Source organism: Pseudopipra pipra, unplaced genomic scaffold (assembly GCF_036250125.1).
Source record: "Pseudopipra pipra isolate bDixPip1 unplaced genomic scaffold, bDixPip1.hap1 HAP1_SCAFFOLD_609, whole genome shotgun sequence".
NCBI classification, from domain to species: Eukaryota; Metazoa; Chordata; class Aves; order Passeriformes; family Pipridae; genus Pseudopipra; species Pseudopipra pipra.
The window spans coordinates 14,264-20,168 of record NW_026991098.1 but is presented as its reverse complement, the minus strand read 5'-3'; the positions used below and the strand labels follow the sequence as shown (position 1 = coordinate 20,168).

General features: G+C 54.3%; 1 long non-coding RNA gene across 2 annotated transcripts; it reads left to right on the top strand.

Annotated features, from left to right (window-relative positions):
- Positions 1-702: 702 nt before the first annotated feature.
- Positions 703-5,223, top strand: LOC135408758 (uncharacterized). Of its 2 annotated transcripts, XR_010427821.1 has the most exons (3): positions 703-1,089; positions 1,634-1,712; positions 3,962-5,223. It is a non-coding gene; the product is annotated as an uncharacterized LOC135408758 (long non-coding RNA). The 2 variants fall into 2 exon arrangements; XR_010427820.1 differs by lacking the exon at positions 703-1,089 and having other exon boundaries at positions 1,127-1,712.
- The last annotated feature ends 682 nt before the right edge of the window (positions 5,224-5,905 follow it).

Below are 5,905 nucleotides of genomic sequence, written 5' to 3'. Positions count from 1 at the left end.
CCCCCCTCGGCGCCGCGCGCGCGGCGCTCCGCCCGCCCGCCCGCCTCGTTCCGCTCCGCTCCCCTCCCGCCCCCGCTCCCCCCCCCCCCCGCTCCCCTCCGCTCCCGCTCCCGCCGTGCCCTGGAGATGCTGTCGGAGCTGCGCCGCCGCCTTTCCCCCCCCCCCCGCCCCCCCCCCCCCCAGGAAGCGACCCACGGCGCCAGATCCGACCGACATCGTCCCCGGGGTAAGCTGGGCGCGGCCGCTCTTCTGCCTCTCCCGCGGCCATCGGCGACTGCAGGCAGGGGAAGCGACAGGCAAGTTTCTCGCCTCTGCGGAGAAACTTGCACCTGCGTGCCGCCGCAGGGCCGGGTTCGGATGTGCCCTGGCATTGCACACGCACCACAACCCCCGCGGGGAGGGTCTGCGCTGCCTCGGGGACCCTGTCTGCGCTGCCGGGAGAGAGAAATCCTTTGGGAAGCTGGGGTGGAAACAGTAACTCTGTGAACTGCTCAGCTTTTCCTAGGCAAGGGCAGGTTTTAGGGAGGAAAGGCCCGTACTCGCGAAAGGCGCCGCGGGTCTCGCCGAGGGGTGGGGGGGGGGGCGCGCGGCTGCAGCGCCGCGCGCGGCTGCAACGCCGCTCCCGGCCGTGTCCGCCAGGCGGCGACTGTGAGGCGGGGCCCGGCGCTCGGGGGCGCTCTCGCAAGCGACGCCCCCGGGAAAGCGGCGGGGTTTGGGCACTGCCGGCCTTCCCCCGCAGTGCCCGGGCTGGCCCGGCGCCTGGCAAAACCTCTGAGGGAAAAGGCAAGCAACAACTGCGCTTCTTCTGCCCTTTCTTTAGCCAGGGACTGGAACACAGACAAAATCGAGGGGCTCTTTGACCTGGGCAGGCTCCGAGCATTTTTCAGCCTTCCCTAGCAGGGCATTCTCACCCTCTGAAAAGCTGAAAGGCTTTAACAGCTGGAGACGCGCCTGCAGCTGTGCGAATTAATGTAGTTTCTTTTAGGAAACGAAGGGGAAGTTTTCCTGTTGTGAGCTTAAATACCGAGTCTGCTCTGCTTTTTCCATCAGGTGACGAAGCTTATGGAAAAAAAGACCAAAGGCCTCGAGGTGAGTACATTCTACCGAGTTCTGCTTTTCTGGGATCGGTTTGGGAAAATCACGTGAAATTCTAAAAAGCTTCTCTCCGTGTTTTCTAGTTGTTTTTTCAGCCTTGGTCTAAGTTTCCTGTAGAAAAGGGCATAGAATTATTAGAACAGACAAACTAGGCTTTCTCGGGAGAGATGGAAGAAAAGTCTGCTGATTGCAGTTCTGCTTTTCTTGTCTTCCCTTCGACTGTCATTTTCTCTCCCCTGCTGTTCAAATAGGCAGCAATTAATTGCTCTGCTGAAGAGTTTGCTGTACTAAGTGTCTGTCAAATGGATGCCTTCAACTCAAGATAGCACCTGCTCCTTAGTTACAAAAAGTTCCTCACAGGAAATTTTCAGGCGTGCCCATAAATCTCCTCGCTGTTTGTTTGGGAGAACAGGGTTTTCTCGTCTGTAACAGAATAGTCATGGCATTTGCTATGGAATGCTGGTGGCAATCTAGTCAGAAGAGGACGCCGTGCTTCACTAATTTTCCCTTTTTGTTGTTGGGGGTGACTTCTTCCCAGGGATGTTATTCTTGACCCCCCGGGGCAAACGGAGGTGTTCACCTGGTCAGCGTCAGGAGCCATCCTACCTGAGGCCCTGGTAGGTAAGTGATTTTTGTGTGACTGGACGGTGAAGCTGTCTGTGTGCATGACCTGGCCAGTGCTCGGTGTACTCCTAATTAAAGTGTCTTTTACTCCGTGTTCCCAGGCTCCCTCTTTCCCTTCGGTTGCCACGTGTGTGCCGGACACCTCTGGCAGGACTAACCCTGTGGCTTTTATGTCCAACGTGCTGTGTGCCTGCAGGTAAGAAAAGCTGGGAGTGCAGTCCCTCTGCTTTGCTTGCTGTGTCTCTTGGGTAGTGATTTTGGAGGGGAATCCCAGAGCGATTTGGTTTGAAGGGGACCTTCAAAGGCCATCCCTCCTTCCGTGGGCAGGGACGCCTTCCACTCTCATCCCCGGTTGGATGCTGCAAGTCCCATCCAGCCTGGCCTGGAACACTTGCAGGGATCCAGGGGCAGCCTCAGCTTCCCTGTGCAGTGTGCATTTAATAGCTCTCCACTGTCATCATGAAAAATTTTGTCAGCACGTTTTGTTGGACGATGGCAAGCAGGACCTGGGTGAAAATTGGGGTTCTCTGAGGTGCAGAGGGAAATAATTCTCCTTTGAAGTCCAGTGTAATTCAGTTTTGCACGAGTCTTGTCTGCCTTATGTTTGAATTGCTTTCTCTTCCAGGAAGTTTTAAATTAAACTTTTATTTTGTGTCTTCCCCCCCAGTATCCTGTCCAAGACCAAGCTACCTTTCCTCGTGGGAATGGACTGGCCGGGCTTTGGCAGTCTGGCCCCTCGAAAGACTAAAGTGACCTCTTCCAGCAGGGGAAGACTTTCTGGCAAGCGGTGCCAGAAAGAACTGGAGTTTCTGGAGAATAAAAGCTGGAAGCGTGCCCCCGAAAATCCTCCCGGGTGGTGAGTGGTCTGACTTGCAGGGACCGGTGGCCTTGGCCAGGAGCGGTCCTGCCGGACTGTAATTTTAATTTCCTGCCCAGGCTGTAATTTTAATTTCCCTTGGATGCTTGGCAAAGCCCTTCTGGGGGAGCCCTAGTGCCTGGCATGAGCGGAGCGGGCTTCCAGGGAGGTATTCACCTGGTCAGCGTCAGGAACCATCCTCCCTGAAGCCTCGGTGAGTGTTTTTTGTGTGACTGGACAGTGAAGCTGTGTGAATGACCTGGCTAGTGCTCGGTGTAGTCCTAATTAAAGTGTCTTTTACTCTGTGTTCCCAGGCTCCCTCTTTCCCTTCGTTTGCCACGTGTGTGCCGGACACCTCTGGCAGGACTAACCCTGTGGCTTTTATGTCCAACGTGCTGTGTGCCTGCAGGTAAGAAAAGCTGGGAGTGCAGTCCCTCTGCTTTGCTTGCTGTGTCTCTTGGGTAGTGATTTTGGAGGGGAATCCCAGAGCGATTTGGTTTGAAGGGGACCTTCAAAGGCCACCCTGTCTTCCGTGGGCAGGGACACCTTCCACTCTCATCCCCGGTTGGATGCTGCAAGTCCCATCCAGCCTGGCCTGGAACACTTGCAGGGATCCAGGGGCAGCCTCAGCTTCCCTGTGCAGTGTGCATTTAATAGCTCTCCACTGTCATCATGAAAAATTTTGTCAGCACGTTTTGTTGGACGATGGCAAGCAGGACCTGGGTGAAAATTGGGGTTCTCTGAGGTGCAGAGGGAAATAATTCTCCTTTGAAGTCCAGTGTAATTCAGTTTTGCACGAGTCTTGTCTGCCTTATGTTTGAATTGCTTTCTCTTCCAGGAAGTTTTAAATTAAACTTTTATTTTGTGTCTTCCCCCCCAGTATCCTGTCCAAGACCAAGCTACCTTTCCTCGTTGGAATGGACTGGCCGGGCTTTGGCAGTCTGGCCCCTCGAAAGACTAAAGTGACCTCTTCCAGCAGGGGAAGACTTTCTGGCAAGCGGTACCAGAAAGAACTGGAGTTTCTGGAGAATAAAAGCTGGAGGTGTGCCCCCGATAATCCTCGCCCCGGGTGGTGAGTGGTCTGACTTGCAGGGAGCGGTGGCCTTGGCCAGGAGCGGTCCTGCCGGACTGTAATTTTAATTTCCTGCCTAGGCTGTAATTTTAATTTCCTTTGGATGCTTGGCAAAGCCCTTCTGGGGGAGCCCTAGTGCCTGGCATGAGCAGAGCGGGCTTCCAGGGAGGTATTCACCTGGTCAGCGTCAGGAACCATCCTCCCTGAAGCCTCGGTGAGTGTTTTTTGTGTGACTGGACAGTGAAGCTGTGTGAATGACCTGGCTAGTGCTCGGTGTAGTCCTAATTAAAGTGTCTTTTACTCTGTGTTCCCAGGCTCCCTCTTTCCCTTCGGTTGCCGTGGATGTGCCGGACACCTCTGGCAGGACTAACCCTGTGGCTTTTATGTCCAACGTGCTGTGTGCCTGCAGGTAAGAAAAGCTGGGAGTGCAGTCCCTCTGCTTTGCTTGCTGTGTCTCTTGGGTAGTGATTTTGGAGGGGAATCCCAGAGCGATTTGGTTTGAAGGGGACCTTCAAAGGCCACCCTGTCTTCCGTGGGCAGGGACACCTTCCCCTCTCATCCCCGGTTGCTCCAAGTCCCGTCCAGCCTGGCCTGGAACACTTGCAGGGATCCAGGGGCAGCCTCAGCTTCCCTGTGCAGTGTGCTCTAATATCTCTCCACTGGCATCCTGAAAAATGTTGTCAGCGTGTTTTGTTGGACGACGGTAAGCGGGACCTGGGTGAAAAGGACATTCTCTGAGGTGCTGGGAGAAGGAGGGCTCGTGCGGGCACCTCCAGAGACAGTGGGAACGGGAGCGTGCTGCAGAGAAGGAAAATTCCAGGGGGTGGGTGCCAAGGAATTTGTCCTTCCCTTGCTCTGTGCTCTGCACTTAGCAATGGGTCAAGTGCAGAAGTTTCCTGGGGACCCTGGAAAATGATGCCGGGTCTGCTAAGAAAAGTGGGGCCAAAGGAGCAGGACCTGGGTCTGCGAGCGTGGGAGAAACAAGGGCCGGGTCATCCTCTGCCTCCAGGAGGGAGGGCAGCAGGAAAGGCCACGGACTAAAGCACTGAAGTGCCGTTCCCCAGGGAGCCCCTGCCCAGCACTGAACTTGCTTGTGCACTTGCTGTCCCTTTGCCAGCGGAGCCGAAGCGTCGGGTGCGGGTGCCGGGGGGATGGAGCTGCCAAGGACAAACTGGGAGGGTGTTTGCGAAGGAAGGGGGTAGAAGGAGCTCTTGACGTGCTTTTTTTACTTCTTCATCCCACAGAATTGCCACGAGAGGAAATACTTCAGAGGGGCTTCCCTCCAGATAAGCCCTGAATGTGCCAGGAGGTTTCAGCCGGGAGAAAGGAGCTGTGGAAGAAAAGCAGCCTAAAAATAGCCAGCGGGGATCATCAGGTTTTCCAGCCAAGAAAAACCAGGAGGGAGATGAGGGAATCGGGTTCCAATTCCTAAAGATTTGGTGGGTGTAGGAATGATTTCTGTGTGTTTTCCAGTCCCTTTTGATTCCTGGGATGATTTTAAAATGATGGCTAAATTGGAGATGTTGTTTTTGAGAGGAAATGATGCCAAATAAATGCAAAGTTTGGGGTCAGTTTTTTGGATGATTTGGGTCAGTTTTTGGGGTCAGTTTTGGGTCATTGTTTGGGGTGATTTGGGTCAGTTTTGGGTCAGCTTTTGGAGTCAGTTTTGGGTCAGCTTTTGGGGTGATTTGGGTCGGTTTTGGGTCAATTTTTGGGGAGCACTGGGTGTTACTGGGGGTTGTTTGGGAGCACTGGGTGTTACTGGGGGTTGTTGGGGAGCACTGGGTGTTACTGGGGTGCACTGGGGAGCACTGGGTGTTACTGAGGGTTGTTGGGGAGCACTGGGTGTTACTGGGGAGCACTGGGAGAGCAAATGAAAAATAAAGAGAATAAAAAATAAACGAAATAAAAAAGGAAATATAAAAAACAAAAGAAAATTAAAAAAAAAAAAGGCAAAAAACCTAAAAAGGAAATAAAATGAAAATGAAATAAAAGAGAAAAAAAAAAAAAAAAGAAACCCCTTCTTGGGCACCCCGTTTCCTCTCCTCTCCTCCCCCCCCCCCCGAACCGTAAATTGCGGGGTCATCACCCCAAAAATGTGAGAAGGGGACCCCAAAATGTGGGTGAGGGAACCCCAGGGAGCCGAAAAAGTGGAGGGGGAGCCGCAGTAAGAAAGCGAAGCCGGGCGGTCGGGCGGCGGGGTGGGGGGGGGAGCCGAGGTGGCGACGCCGGCGCGTGCGCAGTCATTGGCAAGACGC